General features: G+C 36.8%; 1 long non-coding RNA gene across 1 annotated transcript; it reads left to right on the forward strand.

Moving 5' to 3' along the window:
* Positions 1 to 3,960: 3,960 nt before the first annotated feature.
* LOC129350230 (uncharacterized) lies at positions 3,961 to 7,628 on the forward strand. The gene is made up of 3 exons (XR_008603579.1): positions 3,961 to 4,242; positions 5,167 to 5,463; positions 7,460 to 7,628. It is a non-coding gene; the product is annotated as an uncharacterized LOC129350230 (long non-coding RNA).
* The last annotated feature ends 16,783 nt before the right edge of the window (positions 7,629 to 24,411 follow it).

Raw genomic sequence — 24,411 nt, forward strand, 5'->3', positions numbered from 1 at the left:
CAAACGCACAATAATAATTGTTCACCTTAATATATGAACCTATAAAACATGAATACACCGCGTTTCATCATCTTTTCACTATCAAATGAACATGCGTCAGAATGCTAGCATGTTTAGCATAAGCGAATGTAATGTACAATGGTAAAAAATTAGCATAACGGCTAGCGCAATTATATGCCGATTTCAACTCACCAAAGCAAAGCGTCACACAATAACCGAATAAAAAGCGTCCCCCGGCTCTTATGTTTCACTCTGGAACATGGACATCTTACTTTTTTATTTGAAACATTTGTACCAAACATGAACAGAGTATCTCCCCACGGTTGTGTCTCTACCTCTTGCCGCGTGCTGTTTTTTTTTTGTTGTTGTTTTTTTTTTGTGTGTGTGTGCAACAGAACTTTATTTCAGAGCAACCAAACTCGGGCGGGACAAACAATCTGATTGGCTAATGTGAAGTACGTTCATATCAACAGTTGATTGTGCACTCAAAGCACACACTCCTGGCAAATGAAATGTACCATGTATTTTAATGCAATTTTAACTTCACTGTAAGTAGTTCTCACTATTTAAAGATTTTAACTATTTTTGTATATAATAACTATTTATTTATTTTGCTAGAGTTTCAAGTGTCAGATTTTATCTACTCTAGTTTATTTCTTTGTCTAGTAGTCTACTGTGGGCTACATTAATCTGTAAAAAAAAACACAAATTCTGAGCTCCATCAGTGAAGAATTTTCGGTCGAACTGCAGGCAGTGTTCCCACATTGAAAGCTTTTATTTCATAATGCTGTCCAATTTTGACTCTTATGTCATAATTTAGACTTCTTATAATTTTGAATGACTGTTTCAGAATTATGACTTTTAATATCAGAATTGTGATATTTATCTATATTTTGATGCTTTAATTTCGCAGCTGAGAAAGTTTTCAGGGGAACTGCAGGCAGTGTTTTCACAGAGTAGAATGGATAAAACGGGAAAATCAAACCTACTGGATCAATTTAAATAAATGCAGCATGGCAAAAACAGTAAACAAAGGAGGAAGTTGTTGGAAGATACATTCAGGATGGTGAAACATCTTTCCACAGCTGATGAGCAGAGTAAAAAATGCAGTTTGTAGGTTTTACAGCCATAAATTTGTTATTTGTATTTTGTTTTACCTTAAGCATATTTTTTGTGTCACTAGGATGTTTATTTTGAAAGATGTCTCAGGTAGGACCTATTGTTCAGGTACTTGGTTCCGCCCGTGCGCTAATTAGTGATGTACGTCTTCAGCTCAGAGAAGCATGACATTTTTTACAGCCAGAAAAATAAGCTGTTAAGAAAGGTTAAGACCCCATTTCTACCTCAAGTTGTGGTCAACCAGCGAGGTATGTTTTCTATACTGTGTTTGTGCAGTTTTATGTTTATTTGCCTTGCCTTATTGTTTCTTTATGTTGCTTTTAGTTCGACGGTGGTTCAACGTGGTTCAATGTAGCAGATGGTGGTCAAAGGTGCCTCAAGTGTCCCATTGTGGCATCTGCAACGCCGTGGTGTCATTAAAAGAATGAATCCATCAATGAAAGAACTCTTTATTGACTTTTAAGACTTTAAGAAGAGGTAGAAGTGATAGTAGGGCTGTAAAAATATAAATATCTATAGTATGAGAAGCCACTTGGAAAAATGTTGTAAATTCCCGGTTTGTTGTAATTTGTTGAGACATTTCTGAGCTTTCTCTCTGTTCCCACGATTGTTCTGTTTCCATAGAGGGTCAAGAGGAAATATGTGTGCACACCATTTTCCCAGTCTGACCAATTACTGAGTCTTGGCAGTTGACAGCAGGCGTACTATGTTACCTTCAAGTGTGAATGAACATATGAACATTTTTTGCCTTTTTACACTGTCAAGCACTTGTATCTAACTGGCTTAATTCAAATACATCCTGGCCTTCAGCAGCCTAACGTCTGTGTTCCGCTTGAGGCTGGAATCTCCAATGTTTTTTTAGCAGATAAATTATTAAAATATGTGTGTGGCTGTGCAGTGCATGTATCTCATCCACATACTGCGCTGCAGAGAAATGTAGACCATCGTGTCACAGCGTACTGAAAAAGTCAAACTGAAGTGTAGCCCTTTTTCACCTTCCAGTTTGTGTTATTATGAATTCCTATAAGGTCACTATGAAACAGGAGGAAAAAATACAACAGTGTTTTAACCTTTGTGGACACAAACGTGCTATTTTTCCCATGTTTTTTCCTTCCTCTGCCTCCGTTTTACATCCCTTCTCTCTAATGCACACCGCTATAATAATGCATATTTGATTTGAAGTTACAGAGCTATGAATTATACACAGAGCAGCCTACACAGAGCTTAAAAGCTGCACTGAGTGTGTGTTGGAGGGGAGAATAAAGAGAAAGCTGACATCTACTCACAACAGGATCAGGTCTTTGATTCCAATGACTGAGAGTGTAGAAGTCCTGTTGGCTCAGCCGTGCAGGTGAGTCCAGCTTTAAATCCCAGCAGGTTATCCAGCCTCTGGAAAATTCTGTTCAACCAACAAGATAGATTCAGAGGAATGAGATTTTGAGATGAGACATACTCAGTAACCATAATTAGCAACACAAGTCATTAAGTTGACAAACGTTTAACATTTACATTGTGAAACTGCAATTATGTATATTTTTTAATTATTTTTTTATTGTTGTTATTGCCATTGCATTTGTTATTATTGTGGCTATCATCTTCACTGTCAGCATTATAATAAACATATAAATGGCCAGATAAGGCTGCACAGTGTCACAGTGGTTAGCACTGTCACCTCACAGCTAGAAGATCCCTGTTCACATCCCGGCCTGGGATCTTTCTGCATAGACTTTGCTACTCTCCCTGCGCATGCGTGGGTTTTTCAGCTTCCTCCCACAGTCTAAAAACATGCTGAGGTTGACTGGTGACTCTAAATTACCTGTAGGTGTGAATGTGATTTGTCCCTTGTTTGTCCCTATATGTAGCCCTGTGATAGACTGGTGACCACTGTTCCCTCTAAGCTGCGCAATTGCACACTGCTGACACGGTCTCCGCGCACAGAAAATCTGCACTGCGCACACACAAAAAAAATCCAACCTAAATTGAAAATAAAATACACATGTAAAAATTCATTCTGTGCTATTTTTCAATGTGAGTCAGTGAGTGACCGGTGACTGGCTGCTGCAGCCAATGATGCGATTCACATACATATTTACCATAGACTGTATATAATGGTATTTACGCAGCTAATCAACGTCAGGAGTCCTTATGTGCAGCTACTGTTGTTGTCATAGATATGAATGAATAGATAGGACACGCCCCTTTGAGCTGCGTGCTACAGCGAGGCTAAGCTAGTGGGGGAAAAGTTTCAGTGCATTCCGTTGATGTAGACGGTGTGAAAACGGAAACAAGAAGTATGCCGGCTCACTGTGCTGCATACAGCACACTACGTCGTACGATTGAGACAAGGGAACAAGGGAACTTGGAATGACTTTTCATAGGTAAGAATAGTTTTTGGCTCTTTTTTCATTATGAAATCTTGTTGAGAGCTTCCAGTCTATGAGAGCTAACTAGTTAGCCACTAGCAAAACGCTAAGGCGAGCTAGCAGCTTGACAACCAAATACCAGACGATTAATAGTAGCTGTAGTATAGTTGTACAAGCAGTAGTAGTAATACTAAAAGTACAAGCAGCAGTAGTATAAAATAGCTGTTAGAGTCACAGAAGTAGTATCAGTATTTGTAATAATATTACAATTTGTAGTAGCAGTGCCAGTATCAGCAGCAGTAGTGTACCACCACTACTACTAGTAGTAGTTATAAAGCCTAACTCATATATATCCAGATTACCATCTATGTTCTTCCTCCAAACCCATTTTATGATTGGGATTACAGGCAAATCTTTAGGACTGCTCTCAAATAATTGAAATGTTACTAAACAAGGTTATACTTATCAAATTAAATAGCTCTGGTCTCCAATATATTGGCGAATTCGGTTATTTGTACTTAATTTATTAGCATGATTTCTTTTTTAATATGTTGTGTACAGACTTACTTACTTCTCTGTCTACTTTTCTTACTCCATGTAGGTTTCCCAGAGACTATGGGTTGAGGAGGAAGTGGAAGTTTGTCGGCTTAGACCTGGTGTCATTCCATCAGTGTTAAACTTCCCGGCTCATCTTGGAAGAGTATGTGCCAGAAAGACCACGACCAAGCAGCCTTGAGATCTTAGGCAGCGTCTCCCTGAGGTGGGTGTCAACGGTCTTCACGGTCAGGTGTGTGGTAATCCCATCAAAAAACAAAACAGAAAAAAATCTAGATTATAAATCAACATGTAACCAAAGCACTCTGTGTATAACGCCATAGTATAGGATGTAGTTCAGAAAATGTCAAAGTATAGTATGCTTTACTCAAGAATAACATAGTATGGTCTGTAGTTCATAGTACAGCATGTCGGCAAAAAAAACCCATAGATTATTATGTGGTTCAAAAAGCGCAAAATGATAGGATGTTGCCTAAAATTGTCATGTATGATATGTGGTTCAAAAAATGTCATAGTGCAGTATATTGTCAAAATAGTATGTTATTCAAGAAAACAGAGTATAATATGTCATCTAAAAAATGCCATAGAATAATATTTCATTGCACAAGTAAAAGTATAGTAAGTTTTAAAACTGTTCAAGTTCTTATAATACATTGCTAAAAAAACAACAAAAAAAACCAAAAAAAGGTCAGTAATATGTCAATTAAAAAAGCCTATAGCATAGCGTGTCGCCCAACAAACATCATAGTATAGCATGTCGCTCTAAAAACGTCACAGTATAGCCTTTAGTCCACAGCTGTCAGTAGGTGAGGAGCAACAGAAAAACAGTCCAAACGCTGGTTCCCAGAGGGTTAGACGAGAATTTATTTGAAAGAGTAAGTTTACAACAACACAACATGTGAGGGGGTTAAAAACAAATGGGTGTTAGTAAAATAAAAATAAATCAACAGAACTAAAAGTGAACTTCATGTTGACATTGATGGGCATTCCAACCAGGAACAAAGTAAAAGATAATCAATACGGAAAAAAAATTCCTGTTCACCTTTTCAAGCCCAAAAACACACCGCAGTAGCACCCTAAACTAAAACTACCAATGGGTTCCCTGTTTTCCTTTGTGAACAATTCAAAGGTCTCTCTCTATCTCCCCACACATCCACCAACCACAGGAACACATCTCCAAAGTTCTGCCGGGCCAGCTCAGCTTCCCCTCAGAAGAAGTGCCGCCACCTGCCAGATGAAGGAGCCTTTTGAGAGGCAGCTGGCATCGTGATTGGACTGTACTTTGGTCTGTTCCAATCCAGCTTCAGCTCCAGAGACGGCAGGCGGGACGAGTCAACGGAGGCCGGGTGGACGAAGGCATGCAGCTGAGTACAATCCAGAAAACAAAAGAGGAAGAGTGCAGGACCAGAACAAACAGAGTAGCATGGTATGTCTCTTAGAAAACATCATAGTACAGCCTTTGGGATGAAAAAACAGCATAATATACATCGTATATTGTACAAATAACAAGTCAAAGGAAAGAGACATCAGAAGACAGTAGAATTGTAGTAATTGTGGGCTGACTGATTATCAGTATTTTATTTTTTACTGATTTACGGTAATAAATACATTTAAAAATGGTGCTACTTTGGCTCTGAACCTTTATCTACCTGTGGTCGCTCTGTCTTCTGGAGTGATTTGATTGGTTATACGTCACGAATAAAACTCCTTTAACATCTGTAAACAAAACAAAAACGTATCAACAAAGTTTTCTGTTAGAGTTTGTGTTCTTCTAAGTTTAACTCCAAGATTTTAAATACTTTCATTTACTGCAAGTGAATATCTACTCCAAATGTCTCACTAATAATCATTATCAGCCTTAAAAACCCACAAAACACCCCTTTATACTCGACCACACTTAGTACAGTCCGGTTCCCCCTTCTATAAATCTGCTTGGAATCGTCCACTTCCTGTTTGTCAAAGTGGCCTTCTACCTGGACAGGTTTTGTTGGAGCTCATGCAACAAACATTTTGGGTAACTGCAGTTTAATATGGATGGATTACACTGAATTAGAGTCTGTTTTAATGAGACTGAGTTAAGATGTGTAGCTCTGTCATTAAATAGTAAATTATTTCTCAGAATTCACAGAGAAAAGTCTGAAATGTTTGCTAGGTTAGCGTCCCACATGTTCTTTGGCTCAGCTAAAGCTAACTCTCCAACTTCTGGATTTCTTGAGTTGCTTGTTGTTAAATTATCTTGCTAGAGGTGCTGAAGCTCAGAAAGTCTGAGATGTTTGTTCAAAATAAGCTCATTCTCAAATTTTATCTGAACTGTCCTCTTTTGTTTGAACTTTGCCTAAACTTAGGAGTTAATGACAGAGCAGCACATCCAGACTCAGTCTCATTTATGTAGAGATTAAACTTCAGTGTCATTCATTGATGTTAAAGTGCAGTTTTTCAAATGTTTGTTGCACATGCTCCAGACCAAACCAGTCCAGGTGGAAGACGATGTGAAGAGAAAGCTCCAGAGGATGAATATCACACATTTACGTTGGAAATAAATGTCCTTTAATTAGACATTGTCATACAAAAGTTGGATTTCCCTTTAATGATGTTCAAATCTTTGTTGAGTGTTTTCTTGATGTTGGTTTCTAAATGTTTTTTGACACTCGGCCCCAAAGATTAAAACCTTCTATGGCTCACAAGCTGCAACAATTCACACATTATCAACTATCTTTCTGACTAAACTAAAATAAAAAGTGAAAAACTGTCTGATTCCTGCATCATGAATGTAAATCTTTTTGGTTTTTATGACAGTAAACTGAATATATTTGGGCTTGACATTTTATAAACCAAAACAAGAAATGAATTACTGGAGAAAACAATCAACAGATTAATGGACAAAGAAAATGTATTTTCCAACATATATGGCTGAATTACTCCAACATTACAAGATACATACAATTTTAATTCAATTTTATTTATATAACGCCAATTACAGGTCAAATTGTCTCAAGACTTTATTTTTATATTTTTTGTCATATTTAAAATATGACAAAGTAAGAAATTTAAACCTCTTGACTAATCCAATTAATTATTTAGTTTTTAAGAGACTAATTGACAATTAAAACCTTCTCCACTAAAACTAATAAACATGAGGTCAAATAGAAGGAACAGTTTTAAATACTGCAGTCCCACGACGACAAGAATAAAGTTTGTCAACAAAAAGAAAATCTGCTGGTGGATTCCATTAAAGTCCTAATAAATGATAAAAAAAAGTGTCATACTAAAGGTTTGTGGTGCTAAAAATGTCTAAAGATATCAAGTTGAACATCTGGATGGAGGTTGATAAAAGTTGACCTCCCTTCATTTTTCTGGAGCCGACTCCATGGATTTTATGGATGGTGGTTAAAGACCTGCTCTTCTAGTCATCTTCCTTCTAGTTGCTGTAAAAAGTCACTCCATCCTCACCGACTTCAACACCTCTTCATGAAAACTTGTCCTGCCTCCGACCTGGTGGAAACTCAAGAAACTCGGGAAAACCCGTCGAGACTCGAAGAACTCGTGGAGACTCGAAGAACTCGTCGGGCGGGGGAAGGTGTGGTGGGTGGTGGGGGGAGGTGGGGGAGTAGAGGGGGGAGGCCGCCACCCACCTCCCCGCCTACTCTCCGCCCTGACTCCACCCAGACTCCGCCTTGGCTCCGCCCATGTGGTCACTTCACGAACTACGATGTCAAAGGGACGACGAATTTATTTCTTTTTATCTGATCTGTAGCTCAGTGAGTTAAGGATTTGCCTATGGAGCTGCAGGTCGCTGGTTCAAGACCAGACACTTCTTAAATTTTCTCAAAATCCTGACAAAGACAAAGAAAGAAAACTGCCACTGGCGGGTCTTGAACCTGCGACCTTCCACTTGGTAGTCAGTCTTCTTTTCCCCTGAGCTATTCGCTCAGATACTAATTCTTCTTTTTTTTGCACATTTATCATCTATTTTTTGTCGTTTTCGAGTTTTTTTTTAACTCGAGTCTCGACTCGACCGTTTTTCTCAGGAGGTTGGACTTCAGCCTTTGTGGTGGAGGGTTGAACCCTCAGTTCCAAGACTTTCCAAAGCCTCCACACCTCCCGAGTCCTCAGGACCTGAGCTTTCACACAGTCTGAGGGCTGAAATTTTCTAAGTCCCACAGTAGTTCTCTGTTAGATTGAACCTTCAGACAGTCCAAGGACTGATATCTTCTAAGTTCCTGAGTACTTCTCTGTTAGTTTGAACCTTCAGACAGTCTGAGGGCTGAAATTTTAAAAGTTCTTGAGTAGTTCTCTGTTAGTTTGAACCTTCAGACAGTCTGAGGACTGAAGTTTTAAAAGTTTCTCAGTACTTCTCTGTTAGTTTGAACTTTCTGGTTAACAGAAGCCTTAAAACTTGTGACCATGAGTCTTGATTTCACATTTAGACCATCCATCTGAGTTCTTCTCAGACCTTCACCTGTGGGTTTTTTAGAAATCCTCAACAAACTTTGATTCTCTTCACTGAACAGTAAAGTTTGTGAAGATCAGAAAGTAACATTAGTTTGATCGATGCCTTCAACTACTAGTAGACTTTATCTGGAAAGCAGTTTTCTGAAATGAGTTCTTAGTTAATCTGTCCACAATCAAACCAAGACCATAGAAAGAGGAAATGTTTGAAGAAACAACTTGATGTTTTCGTTTCAGACTAGAAAAGGCTTTAACACCTTTATCTGTTTTTGCTCTTTTTGATCGTTTTATTGTCTCTTCTGTTTAATTTGATCTTCTAAATGTCTAACTGGTGCCCTTTCAAAGGTTTTATCTTTAGTTTGATTCTTCTTAAATGTTTAGTTTTGCTCTTTTCTCACCTTTTATTCTTTTATAATGTCTGATCTGATTTCGAAATGTTTTGTCTTTTTGTTTAATTGTTGTTTTTTCAAGTGTTTTATTGGCTTGTTTGAAAAATTTCCTTTTCTTTCCCAATGTTTTTTTGATTACATCTTCTTAATCATTTTTTTAAATGTTCTACCACCTTTTAATGTTTAATTTTCTTTTTTAATGCTTCATTGTATTTTCTGTTTAATTCCTATTTAAAGTTTTATTGTCTTTAAGATTTAATTTTCTAATAAACATTAATTTTTTTAATTAAATGTTTTGACTTTTAAAGGTTTAATAATCTAAATAAATGTTTTATATTTTTCTAAATGTGTAATATTCTTGTTTAATTGTATTTTTTAAATGCTTGTCTAAAATATTTCATCTTTAATGTTTAATATTTTTGTTTAATTTCATAATTACATGCTTTGTATCTTCTGTTTATATAATTAAATATTTTGTCTAATATAATTTAATTGTATTTAATGTTTAAATTTCTTTTTAAAAAGTTTTTTTTATATTAAATGTTTTTTTCCTTTGATTTTATTGCTTTTACTGTAGTTTATTTCTTTAATCTTTTCCTTCTGTCAAGATTTTAACCCCAACCTTAAAAATGAAACAAACCCTTAAATCACAATGAAAATACTTCTGTTGTCACAATCATGAGTTAGTCGATTATTCAGTTTATCAATTCAACTTTATTTGTTTAGCACCTTTCACACAGATTACAAAACTGAACAAGCAAAGAGAAAAAACTATGCTAAAACTATGATTAAAACTCAAAAAAAAAAAAAAAAAAAAAAAACATTTAACATCGTAATAAAATATGTTGTGTCCAGGGGATAGAGGGAGTTTATTGAAGTCTTCTTGGGCTCACATGGGAAATCATTTAAAATATAAACTTGATATTCAGTCTAAGGAAACTGCAGAGCAACAGAAGAACCAACAATATCTCCTGTTTTCTCCTTTAATGAGTCGACTCTTCTTGTGCTTTCAGACCAAAGAACTAGAGACTCTTCACAACCTGCTCAAACTCTTGGTACAGGATCTCACCACACGGGTCAAGAAGGTTTCCATCTCATTTCTACTCTGAACCTCACCTTCTCCTGCTCAAACTGCTGACAAATGTTTCTGCTGCTCTAAAGTCTGGTCTCCAGAACTTCCTAAAAACTCTCAAAGTCTCTTCTGCTGCAGGTTGCTTTGTAGAACTGTTGCAGAAAACCTCACTAAACCACATGGAGGAGCCTCAAGATAGTCGTCCAAATGAAACCATACAAAAACCAAACTAGCACAACCCAAACGCTAAAGTCTCCTGCAGCCTACCAGAGAACCTCTGAGAACAGAGAATCAGGACAGGAACTCTTACCTTCTGGACAACCAACGCTGGTTCACAAACAAGAATACAGAATGTGTCTGACCAGAAACCTCTGAAGACTCACTACAGCCAAGATAAACACACAACTCAGCTGCACCAAATCCACTAATCACTGCACACATTAGCACCATGTGCTAACTATGGCTAAAGAACCACATTTACCAAGACAACTATCCAGTACAAAGCCCTAAAACACACCAAGAAACACATTAAAGTCTGTTTTACTGCTGGAAGCTGCAAGCCAATGCCTAAAGAAATAACTAAAGCAATGGAGCCAAACCAGGTTCAGTGGTGAAGAGAAACAGAGGAAATGTTTGGCTGCAGCCAAATAAAGCAGGAAGACACTGACCTGCTCAGGTGTTCCTGATAACACCAAGCAGCCACCTGGACAGCCAATAGGAACACAGCTTACTGGAAGTCCAGAGGGCTGGGTTAGTGAAGGAAATTTAGTTTAAAGTTGAAGTGGAAAGTTAACAAAGAAAGTTGAAAACCACCTTCTGATACCTGAAATCTCTGAGTTTTCACACAAAGAACACCTGAACATGTCAAACTGGTTCCATAGTAGAACCATCATTGTAAAAACGTCATAGTATGGTGTGTTGATCAAAAAACATTAGGACCTGGCTGTCAGGGGACAAACATGTAAGAAACATGAGAACAGAGAGAACCCAACCAGTAGGTCACAGTTTATCATCCCCCAGTCATCTCCTGAAGTCCATATGGTGAGAGACATCAGTATCTGGTTGTTCATTTACCAGAGGATGCTTATAATCATGCTGATGTGGTCTGTACTCTACAGTATTTTAGTGACTCAATAAATGCCTAAGTTGTTTTTTTTTTTTAAATGCTTTTTAGTTTTTAATAAACATTTAAGAGCCTATATGTAATCAATAAATGGCCTTTGCCTATCTTAAGAAAAATTCACTCAGAACTCTATGTTAACGTACTAAATAAATAAATAAATACATGCATACACACATAAATAAGTTAATACATTAACTGTGTTAAGATAAGCTTTAGATTTTTTAAAAAGTTGTTTATGTTTTTGCAGAATCCAGTATTGCTCATTGGTTGGTCATTACATTTTGTTAGTTTGATTTCACTGTTTAAAATGATGCCACCTCTTTTCAGACAGAACCTGTGATAATAAAACAATACAAAATTTTTAGTTCTGTGTTAATAAAGCACTTAAAGCTTTAAGTATGGCTAAATGCTTTTTTCAAAATTAAATATATCACTCTTTAGGTGGTAGTGGCCCAAAGTTCAGTAAAGTTGGAAAGATATTCACAGATTCGGACTTCCAGCATCAATAACTCGTTAGATATAGGTTGTCAAAACATAAACGGTGCCTCTTTCCCATTGTTGCAAGGCAGACAATGTGCTACAAGCCCAGTTTTATCAAAAGTAGCTGTCTTTCAAGCTACAGGAATAACATTGATGTCTATGGAGTGAACAGGGTCCGTCTGCAATTTGCAAAACCGCTGCAACAGTAAAGAGAGACAAATATTCAATAACTTCACTCTTATACATTGTAGTGTCACTAAAATCACTGCAGCCTTCAACTGGCTCCTGTTGACAAAGTGTTTTAACAGAAATGTAAATGCTGTAATTTGATTCTTTTAATGAACCATGTAACTTGAATGGATGTGATGCTGGTGTGACCACAGTGCACACGTCTGATGTTGCTCACAGTGGTCCAAGGGACGCTCAGGGAGTTTGTGTGTTTGCTAAGACTCATGAAAAATTAGAGGGAACATTGCTGGTGACCTGTCCACAGTGTCTCCTGCCTTCACCCTAAGTTAGATGGGATAGACTCCAGCCCAGGCATGACCCTAATGAGGATTAAGTGGTGTAAGATAATGGATGAATGGATGGATGGTGAAATAAATCATCTTTACATCATAATCTGAATAAAACCCAAAGGAGCAGATATTAGTGATTTATTGTGTTTTTGCTGCTCACATGGACAAAACTATTGATATTTTCCATACACGTTTTAATAACTAATGTAAAACGTGATATAAAATTTTGTATTTTAAAAATGTCTAGAATGTAAATTCCTCTAACCTTAATATAAATTAATAATACACTGAGATACGATGGTTTAGCCAAGTAAGAAAATAACAGATGTAGATACACAAATAGGACACTTTCATGACAATAACAATAAAAATAATGAAAGGTAGAAGTTAGTCAAATAAAAAACAACTTTAATTAGACCATTTGATATTTGAAAACAAATTTATCAATTAAAACAAGAAAAGCCAAGAGCAAAATAAGAGGAAATTACAAACCTGACTTGCCCTGTGAGGACTAGACTGAGTTAAGTTTTAGGTTGTTTCAGGTTTCAGCTGCTCAGAATAAAACTGGATTTTCAGAGTTCAGTAAAAACAAACAGCGCCTCCAGCGTAATATTCTATTCATGTACTTAATTATAAAAGCCTCCCAGAGATTAAACAAGCAAATTAAAAACTTATTTAAAACTTTCCTTATTTGAAGAACCAGGTTTACTATTTGATATAATAATCCTCCTCTTAGCTGACGATGGATTCTGCTGCTTCTTCAGTAAAAGAAATGAGAAATTGAACGAACGTGCGACATGATGATGATGGAAATAACCACGAGGAAAACAGAATTTAAATGTGAGGCTTGAGAAAGCATCGACAGAATGAGGTTTCTGCAGGACACTGATACTGCAGCAGGATGAAGAAATGAAGACTGAAGGCTGAATAAAGAAATCTTTCCTCTAGATGATAAAACAAATGAAGACAACAACACTGTGGGAGGGTTTAGGAGCTGCAGCAGAAGCTCAGGTTAATATTTTAGGATAAAGCAAAGGAAGTCACATTTGGTAACTTGAACGTGTCCCCTTTAGATTGTGCAAAAAGTGTTTCGAAGCAGATAATCTAAACCAAAAACTTGTAGAAGATCTTCAAAGTAGCATGAACTGGATGACTAATCATCAACTAGTTTTGAGTCATTTTTATTTTTTGTCATGGCCAGTTTTATTTATGTTTTTGTACTCACATAGTCTGCAAGTCTGCAGCCTTTATCTGGATGGTTTATTCTCACTTTAGCCTTCTGAACCCCAAAATGCAGTGGCAGGTTTGAAAGATCTAACTTTTTCGTTTAAATCCCCAAAATAACATCATTTAATTGCCTGAAACTATAAAACTGCAAAGAGTTTCAATTGTCCGATGGGCCTTGAACATATCAAATGTTACATGTGGTTCCATCAGTGAAAAAAACACTGCAAAAAAACCTAAAAAATTCAGCATCATTCAACAGAATGTCAAAAAAAATACAGTAATCCTTCTTGTCCTCTTATAATTCTCCCTCACTGCTCAAGAAATAATAAAGCTGTGGTCAATATCCCTGACTAGCTGCTAAAGTCCAAGCAAGACGGGCAGAACCTCAGTAGACAAACTACCCAAACAATTTATAATTCTATAACATCAAATTAATCACAACAAACGCTGGTAATCTGATCACTAATCAAGGCATAGTGGCAAGGAGGAGGAAGAAATGCCTTTAACAACCATAAACAGAAAGAAAAAGGATCAACAAAGGCTTCAGAAAGTAAATTTAAGTTGTGGTAGCTTCATAAAACTGGCTAGATAACTAGATTTTTCTTCACCTTGAGTTCAGGAGTTCAATGTTCCTCTTCTATCTGAATTTAGGAATATTTGGATCATTCCAGAATCGGAGGACATTTTACGCCCCATCCATCAAATTTCAAATAATCCATGTACAAAATTCTAAAGCATGCAGTTGTTGTGTAAATGTACTTGTCCTGAGACCAAATCTAAAAAAAACTAGGAGAAAAGAATGTTTGAAAATATTTTTTAAAATACTAAACAAGTCTAGAGTTCCCCCTAAAATGCCATTTTTCTCTTGTCCCATTGCCCTGATAACCAAATTGAATCTCAAATAAAACTGTTAAAATAAAACCTAAACCTGTTCCACAACAACCATGTTAGCATAGCCTTTTTAGATGGTAGAAGAAGAATAAAACTGTGAATCTCATGATAAGCTGGAATTAACATCATCAGACAGTTTTCCAAAAGAATGGATAGAGCAAAGATATGTCCTCTCTTCTATTTTTGAGATTTTTATATCATTGTCAGTCTTGACTGAATGTCTTAACTCTACCTCATGCATATTATCAGGGTAAGACAAATTATTTTTACTTTTTTTCCATCAGTAAGTTTGTCCTCTTGTTCAGTGGTAACAGCTAGCTAAATGCTTCTACTCCTGAGAAAAAGCTAACATTAGCATGGATTAACAACCCTGTCACTGTGACTAGAGTAGGGTTAGCAAACAACAAATAAAACCTGGAATTAAAATGGTACCATTGATGTGTAAGCTGAGTCAATCAAGCCTTTGACAGTTTATTACCTATTACTGATAAATATGGAGCAAAAAACTGTGAAAGAGAAGGTTTGTTTTTCAAAAAATTCTGAAGCCCAAATGTCCTCCAATTCTGGAATGACCCTTTTTCAGAGCAACAGTCGACTCATTTAGCTGTGACATTTGGCCATTTTACCCTCCAGTGTAACAACTAGCGGCTAAAAATGATAAAGTTTCATGTGACAAATCTGCTCAGCTGGAGAGGACTATTTCATGTTTGTTTATAATTTGTGAGGCAATTTAAATATGTGATGTTTTGCTTTTGAGATTGAAATATTGTGTGCCAAAATACAGCCCCCCCCCCCAAAAAAATTACTGATGAATAAAACAATCCATTAGGGCAACTACATTTCTAAAATGTCTGTCAACTCAATAACCTGTATCCATTTACTGTAATTAGGTGAATAACAAACAAAAAAGCAACAAAATAATGTGTGAAAACGCCAAATTTTTTATGAGTAATAAATATTTGTTAGTATTAGATGATTTTTATTATCAAGTTTCTTCAAAATGAACCACACCTCTCCTAAAAAGCAAACAAGAGCAAAAGAGTACAGAGTTGAAAGTCAGCACCTCAGACATTTTCCAGAAGCCTTAGAGAACATCATAGAAACATGATTTATTAAAATATTACCAGGCACATATGTGATTTGTGTACGAGGTCTATGATACTCCAGTCACTGGTTATGGCTTAACCTCAGAACTGCTCTTCTGAAACTGCAGAAATGAACTAAAAACATGAATAAAATATGAAATACACCAATAAGAAATACAAAAACAAGAGCTCTTACTGATCAGGCAGATATTCAGACTGCCATTGCTGAAACGTCTGTACAGAAGTTATTTTAAGGTGTCTGTTTTAGACGTTCCAGTATGTGAAATACTTCTCGAATTAAATCAGTGAGTTAATATTCAACATACCAGAACTGTTAGACTCTGTCTGCAGATTATGATGTGGAATTTGAAAATATTCAGCCTGTCTGACTGATAAACGTCACCACCGGTATTCAGTCAACAGAAGTCTCTCCAGCTCAACTGAAATGAAAAGTTTTTTTTTTTTAATCCTGTTTTTGAGAAAACATCTAAACCAGCCAGTTGTTACATAGGTGAAAAATACGAGTTTCACGTCATGCAACAGTCGTGATTTAGTCTAATAAAAACCTGACCTGCATGTATTGTGTAACCATCAGACAAACCTATTGTTTCCCTAAATTCCATTTGAATGTTATTTCTGTAAGAGCAATTAATCAGTGACAAGTAATGATCATTTAAGCAGCCACCCGTTCTTTCAGGAGCATCATCGTGACTGTCTTCTGTAATTAGTGTGACAGCAACAACAGATAACACTAGTTCAATGCAAACACTCCAAAACATGACATATCTGAATATATTTTATAACATATTACTCGTAAAACTGAACCATAAAACTGTTTTGCGTGTTTGGTTTAGTTTGTCTGCATAGAAGATACACAAACACCTTCGAGCTCATGTTTTATGCATCCAGAAAATCTGAAGTTAGTCAGTAAATTTGAGGGTTTTTTAGAGTAAATGTAATGATAGCGAACAGTAAGTGGTGATTTTGACAGAAACGGTGAAGCAGAATTCCTTGTATGTGTTACACGGCTGAGAAAGATGGGCCAACTCTTCCTTGGTGCAACACATTTATTTTGCAGGAACTGCAAAAAGATGCAACATTAATGTGACTACAGGAGCGTGGTGCAGTTACATTACTCAGATCACCGTACGGACTAGACTTCTTCTACGGCGTCAGCTACTGATCCCCAAAACACCAAGCGCCCCCTGCTGGCGTAAAAGAGTATTGCATCTTACCTCAAAACACATTGTAACCCTTATAATAGTGGACAAGATATAGCAAAACAGTAGTTAATCTTGTAGTTCTCCACCTTAGATAAAATTAAATGGGGGGCAACTATTTTAACGCATAACTTAAACACATAGTGCCACATATGGAACACTGACAGTTTATGGCTATGTGTATATACTATATAAATGCATGTGACATAAATTCAGACTGCTTTTTAGACCTGTTTTCCGAAGGTTAAGTCATGAATCACACACAACAAAAGAATTTTCAATAACTTTCTCTCAGTGCACCTTGTTAAAAAATCATCCTGCTCAAATAATTCATTACAACAGATAACTAAGTTTTTAATTTTAAGCAACAAGCTTGAAAGTGCACCACTTAATCTGAAATATCATCTTTAACCTCTTTACTTTTTAACTTTCTTTTTCTTCTCTCGCCTTCATCATCTCCTGCATATTTCCTTATTCTAAACGTTTTGACAGTCAAATTTCCAAGTTCTTAATAGATTTTTCCGACCACATTTGAATAAAAAATGCTGGCTGTTTATTGTGCAAATAAAGAGTTTCAAAATCCAGCTGTAACTTATATGTTGTTGTTAAAATAGCTGCCAGAAGATTGTATCTCTACATGCTGTAGCTCATACAAATCAACTACCATCAAATCCAGATGAGCTCAGTACACAGAATTTTGCTCAAGCTGCAACAACATCTCTGCTCATTATTGTTCCTCCCCTTATTTTTTGGTGTCTTTTATAAATGAGAAGCAAAATGAGTTGGAAAAAAAACATTTTTTATGACATCTGTCCTACTTGTTTATTCAGTGTCCATAGAAATGACAATGAATGCAGGAATAAAGGTTTCCTTCAGCAGAAAAGACCTGTTTTTCTCCATCACAGCATAATTCAACTAATATTATTATTCTTGTTTGTGATCCTGCATATTCATGCAATCCAAGGATATTGGCACATTTTCATTTTAACTAATTGTGAAACATTGAAGACTGATTTCATTTGGATGTTATGAAAAATAATTTATCAAAAAACAAACTCTTTCATGTCAGTCACAATAGATTAGGAATATGGAGCATGAGTAACGTTGGCACGGTAGTGGCAGCATCACGATGTAAAGCACAATGGTGGCAGCATCATAATGTGAAGCACGGTGGTGGCAGCATCATTATGGGAAACATGGTGGTGGCAGCATTATGATGTGAAGCACGGCGGTGGCACCATCGGCGGTGGCACCATCGTGATGTGAAGCATGGCGGTGGCAGCATCATAATGTGAAGCACGGCGGTGGCAAAAGCAAAAACATCTGTTCACTCATAATTCTTGTGTAACCTGAGGTAACATTGTGGTGTCCAGATGTTCAGGCTGATTAAGACCAACATAGGATGCTGGAACTCTAGTCAGTTGACAAAAAATCTTTTAAATTCATTGTCATGACTTGGCAGAAAGCTGTTTTCACATTGGCATGAAAGAGCCTTTTTGTCTAAAAAGCCAAATTAATCCGACAAGTTTGAAAAGCCATAAAAACGGGAAACCTTCCAAGAGGGATGGACATACATTTTTATACATCACTCTATGATGCAATCAATTTATTTTTGGAAATTCAAAATATTGTATTTTAGAAAACAGCACAGGAATAGATACAATAATCTGGCATCATAAATATTTTTCAGCGTTTTCCATTCTGCATAGGAACCCTCCATGTTTACAGGCCTTGCCTCCGTACAGATTCACTTTCAAAGAAGATCTTTCTTCTTTTCGCCCAATTCAGCTTCCCACTCTGTCTGACTCTCCCCTCTCTCAATTTCTCCGTCCTTCCTGCAAACCCTCTGATGTTGCTGCTCTATAAATCCTCTCCCAAATTAGTAATAAATGAAACAGGAGGATTAGAGATGCTGCGATCCTCGCTTTAATCCTCCATTTATTCTTAAAGGGATACCTTCATGAAGGGGATATTCTCAAATCTTTTCATTCTGATGAGGAACTGAAGTGATTTAGAAAAGAAAAAACAAACCAAAGCTGTCACTTTATCAGTGTCTTAAATGGCTTCAATTCAAAGTCCTCCTCCTTCATCACTGGCTAGACATGAATAACTGTAAACTACACAAAGTCACATTTCTTACATTCTTCCAGAAAGAAGTCGACAGCTTGGAAATCCTCCTGGTTTATGCTGATTTAATGATAACAGAGGGATAAAAGAGGGAGAACAAGTCCAAAGAAAAAAGCTGTTGACACACTGAAACATTGCATAAGCTTTACACAAAGAGGTTTTGATTCATTAGAATGAAGTGTAATTAAAATGTGTGTGAAAGCAGTTGACATTTAATTTGTTGGTCTCAGTGGAGCGTCATGAGTTTGCCTGAAGGTATTTTCAACCACTTAATTCTGGGGTGATTAAAAAGACAGTTTCAGTACGAACAACAGAATACAGCTGCTTAACAACCAAATAAACAGACACGTACAAGCAACTACTGATAGTTTATATGCGGATTAAAGATACTTAATGTGCAACAGGAGATTTTTAAAACCCAGACCAGAGAGAGATTCGTACATCTGGCATCACATTTATTTTCTTTGTTTTTACTTGCTGTGGTCTTTCTTTTTAAGCTTTTGGCACTTTTTGGGAGCAGAAATCTGAGCATGCAGGTAAATAAAATACAACTACATTGTTTCTTTTAGCGAAGATGTGATGTTCCACTGTGGCTTTCATTCAGGCTGATGATGCTTTTTGTTTAGTTTGGTTTTTTTTTAGCCGCACTAGCAGCTGAGAACACGTGAGACTAGAAAGAGAGACGATCTGTTAATAGCACGAAGATTGTAAAAATATAATATAAAAAATATAGGCTTTATTTAGTAGATGTACATTATATGTTAAGGTTCACCGATATGCAAAATTTGTACAAAATTTTCTAATTTAAGGTTAGTTCAACAATAGTTGAAATGTTACAGGTTCTTTTAAATGTTTTACATGTGTTTACATAAAACTTATTGAACTATTTATTAAAATACTGATGAACTATTGCATCCTGTGCTATTAAAATAAAATTAATCATGCCACTAATTTGTTTAAATAAATGTTTAAAGTTAAAGTGTAAAAAGTTTTAGCTCAAAATGATTCTCGCAAATTAAAACAACAACAAAATACAACAACAATATATATGTTAATATATCATATGGTATACTATTGTGCTATTGATAATTTTCAAATATTAGTACACAGTGTCATTCGCCATTAGATTCTGCCTAATCCTTTCTCAAAGTGGGAGATATAATTATAGGTAATTAATAAGGTTAAGGATAGGTTGTGTTGAGTTGAGCTGTGGGTATAAAGGGTGCATCTCTCTTGGTTTGCATACGTTCATTTTCATCCTTATGTCACGCTGCATTATTCTGTATTCAATCAACTTAGAGGATATACTCCTAAACGACTGGAAGCAACAAACTAAAATTCAGCTCCTGCTAACACACTGAAGCTTCAGTGGAAAAACTTGACCAATCAGATCGAAGGTGGCAGCAGAGGTGCCTAATAAGACCTCAGGGGTGGACTTGGCACCCCCTGGACCCTCCCCTCCTTTATGGTGCTATTTCATTAGCACCTGCTCGGTGCGACTCGCCTCGACTCTACTCGGATTGTGAGGTTTTCCATTAGGACGTAGTACCTGGTACCAGGTACTATTTTAGTACCTACTGACGGGGTTCCAAGCAAGCTGAGTCAAGCCGATAATGTGACATCTACAGAGTGCAGGCCACTGATTGGACAGGGAGTGACGACACTACACCGTATCATTATTTTAATACCTAATAGCGATAAATTGCAGTCATTACACGGTTGTACACGGGACTGATATGCGATAACTGTAGCGAACTAGCATTAGTTTACCCTCATATGTTGTCTAGTTCGTATCCTCTTGTCTTCGGCTTGATAGTGCTGTATCTTCTCCCAAACTCTCCTGTTCTCCTGAGTGTTTCGGCTCACTGCCCTAAGCTTTCTCTGACTCTCTTCTTTTACTTTGAATCTGACAAAAAGCCATAGACCAAGCAGCAGGTATACCATCGCATCCATGTCCTTCATTGTTGTGTTGCGTTTGTGTCGTAAATGACGGTAAGGGATTTCCGGGCCGCCGTGCTATGACGTCTCCACCCACGATGAGGCAGTAATCAACTGTAATAGAAAACGACCTAAACCGAGTTGAGTAGAGTCGAGTAGATGCTAATGGAAAAGCGCCTTTACGGCACCTCTGCCCTTACCCCAACCAGTCAAGCTAGTTATTCACCCTCCCTGAGCCTGGTTCTGCCAAAGGGTTTTCTCCCCTTCAAAAGGAATTTTCTGTCCACAAAGACCTGCTCAGATCAAACTGTTGTAATTTTCTCCACAATATAAAACTAAAAGGTTTTGAACTTAAATTGTGAAGTGCCCGCAGATGACTTGAGTTACAAACTGGCTTCATATAAAAAGCTGAACTGATTAAAAGTAGGTCTACATGGTCAGAAGGCACTCTGCTGTGCAGTTATCTGGAAACCCCTCGTTATCGCTGCATGGAAGAATTTTCTTCTCCCACCTTTAGCATTTTAGCATACCGATGTTAGCATTTTGCAAAAAGTCCTGCTGTGCATAGCCTTTACGGAGCTGCTGCTGCTGCCGCCTGCTTCAACACCTTAATCTGGTTTAAACCTCCAACTATTGTTGCTACAACTTGAAATCACAGCTTCTGTAATGCTACTCAGAACGTCTGAATTCGAAAATGAAGCCAAGAGTCGAGGAGTTGAGGGATGAAAGGACATTTTTTAAAAAAGAGAGACTTTGGATAAGACGAGGGGGATTGAAGGGAAAGAGTGAAACCAAGACAAGCGAGGGCTAATCCCATTTTCCATCTTCCTCTTTATCTCTTTCCATTGTAACCTCCTCTGCTTAGCCGGCAAACTCTCCCATTTCTCCCCCTCTCTCCTCACCCACTCCTCCCCTTTTGTCTGATGCTGAATGACCCCACTCAGTACAAGAGCATCATCAGGGGGATGAGATAACCTTTTTAGTCCACGCTTTTAATCTCTCTCCACACTCGTCCTCGCTTTCCCTTTTCTCTACATCACTCTCTGCCTGCATCTGCCTCAAATTTCTGAGTAACAGAAAGAGAATTCAATTACGAGCCACCTTTTCACACCTCTGCTCTCTGGGGTAAATTAATGTTGGTGAATATTACATAACGATTCTAAGTAAAAGCTCTTTCCTTCTCTCTGCTCACTGCAGGTGTCTCGGCAAGGTGCTCGTGTTAGAAAAACATTCGAGTTCTGCTTTTTGCAGCTCATCATCTGCTCGTTTCTGGGCAGCAGTACAGGACTGATTAAATGTTCGACCCTCTGAGGCTGTGATGTTCCAGGAAACTGCTAAATGCATAAAAACAAGTTGACAACCACTAGTGGGGCAGAAATGTACAAATCTAGTGTGATTGTGGTGTTAAGAGATAGTTTATTCGACACTGTTAGATTAGAATTTTGAAGTTTATTTGTCAAAACCAAGCAGCAGCTTCTGAGGCAGAACTTTAAAGAGAAGTCCAGCTTTACCAAAGAATTAATTATGTTTCTAGCCTCGTACAAAAAAGTTTTGCTCGTTATGTTTAATTTCCTCATTCATAACAACTTCAGAGAGGGAGAATTTTTATATAACTTACCCATTTAAATTATATACTACACTTTTCTACCAAGATCTTATATTGATGATGGGAGAGTCAGACCGTTGTGCAAAGTCTTCTCCAGCACATCCCAAAGATTCTCAATGGGGCTGAGGTCTGAGCTCTGTGGAGGTCAATCCATGTGTGAAAATGATGTCTAATTCTCCCTCAACTACTCATTCTCAATGTGAGCCCCATGAATCCTGGCATCGTCATCTTGGAACATGTCCATGTCATCAAGGAAGAAAAACTCCACTGATGTAAAGACCTGGTCATTCAGTATATTCAGGTAGTCAGCTGACCTCATTCTTTGGGAACATAATGTTGCTGAACCTGACCAACCCCAGATCATAACTCTAACCCCCACAGACTGGTAGGCACTAGACATGATGAGTGAGTGATGCCTCCATCACTTTGGAACAGGGTAAATCTGGACTCATCAGACCACATGACCGACCACATTTGTTCCTCGAAGATGATGGGTCACCACTAACCTTCAGGTTTTAACAATGCGTTGGATGGTTCTTAATCTGATTTTAGTAGTTTCAGAAATCTCCTTAGTTGTTTTCTTTGCTTGATGCAGGCTAATAATTTGACCCTCCTGAAACAGATTAACATCCTTTCCATGACCACAGGATTTGTCTTCCAACATGGTTGTTTCAGAAATGAGAAGCTCCTCACTGCATCAACTAGGGTTATATAAGTTGTTGCAGCTGAAACATATGCATCACTTCAGTAATTATCCAGTGGAAAGCTCTTACCTATTTGCTTAGTTAAATCCAGGTGGCAACTTTTTTTTTGGCCAGGCAGTATATTAAGGGTTAAAGTTAAATGACAGGTGGAAAGTTATAAAACAGTCCATGGTCAACCTCAGGTCCACTTACACTCCTCCTCTTTGCATATTTTTGGATTAACTTATCACACTTTAATCACCATGGGCTCATTTTCCGCAATATAACTCATGTCTCTTACTGTATTTTTTTTTTTTTTTTTTTTTACAGATTTCCCGTTTTATTAAATGACAGACAACATCTAGTAGAATCACAAGGAAAAAAGTATTTATTTGCATGTAAACTGAAATGCTCAAATGCTGCAAAAGCGAGTCAGTCCCACAGACCTTCATGTTAAAATGTCCAAAATCACAGCAGAAATAATCATGTTTACAGCCTGATATGAAAAATAATTGTGGTCTCTATATCTAATTCCATTATGTGTGCCAACTGTACATCCTGATTTTTAAAAAAAATATTGTTACTTGTTAAATTACAGATAATATCTAGTAGAATCACAGGAAAAGTAGTAGTAGAAAAAGTAAATAGTAATTCATTCTTTTATAATATTTGACTATAAAATTACACTTGAATTGAATCAGCACAGAAAATATAGTTATTTTACAGATTTTTCTTGTTATTTTAAAAGGAAAAAAAACATGCATATTAAGGTTTGAAAGAAATAGTATTTTTTAAACTGTTAGTTTACAGCTGTTTAGTAAAATTATGGCTAATATCTATTAAAATCACAGAAAAAAAGAGTTAGAAATGCAAACACACACACAAAACAAATATAACTTGTAGTTTACAGATTTTCCAATAATATCTAGTAAAAAAATAAATAAAAGTATTATTTACATGTAAAAAATTTGTCTTTAAATTCTTTTCCCCACTTTTAAAATTATTTAACTGTAATTAAATCTGCTAAAAAAAACATCCTTATTTTACAGAATTTTGCTGTTATTTCCACTTTTTTTTCTCCTTTTCTGTTTATGGTTTTTGAACATTACAATATTCCAATGTTTTGAACCCATTTCTCTGGGACAAGAACAAGGAATCACAACAAAAAGCGTCAGAAATTACCCACTGTACCTTGAAGTGACAGACATGAAAAGCTCAGGTCAGTTGTGAGGCTAAAACCACAAAAACAAACCAGAGCAAGCCTTTTAATATAATACAGTAATCACTATTTTTTACATACAAAAACACCCCCTGTGTTAATTTAGCTGCGGACAGGACACAGCAGCAGGACTGGGATATTCCTCACCCAGTATGATCCATTTACGACTCATGTTTCATCCATAACTCTGCTGAGGAAAATATTTCCAGTGTTTCCAGCTGTAATAATATTACTGTTTATCTGCAGCACGACTGTAATTAATCACCAGGATTACAGGAGCAGAGCTGGGGATTAGAGGATGAAACCTGCATTATGAAATTTTAACTTCATCTGTGTGTGTTAGTGAG

Source organism: Amphiprion ocellaris, chromosome 12, assembly GCF_022539595.1.
Source record: "Amphiprion ocellaris isolate individual 3 ecotype Okinawa chromosome 12, ASM2253959v1, whole genome shotgun sequence".
NCBI lineage: Eukaryota > Metazoa > Chordata > Actinopteri > Pomacentridae > Amphiprion > Amphiprion ocellaris.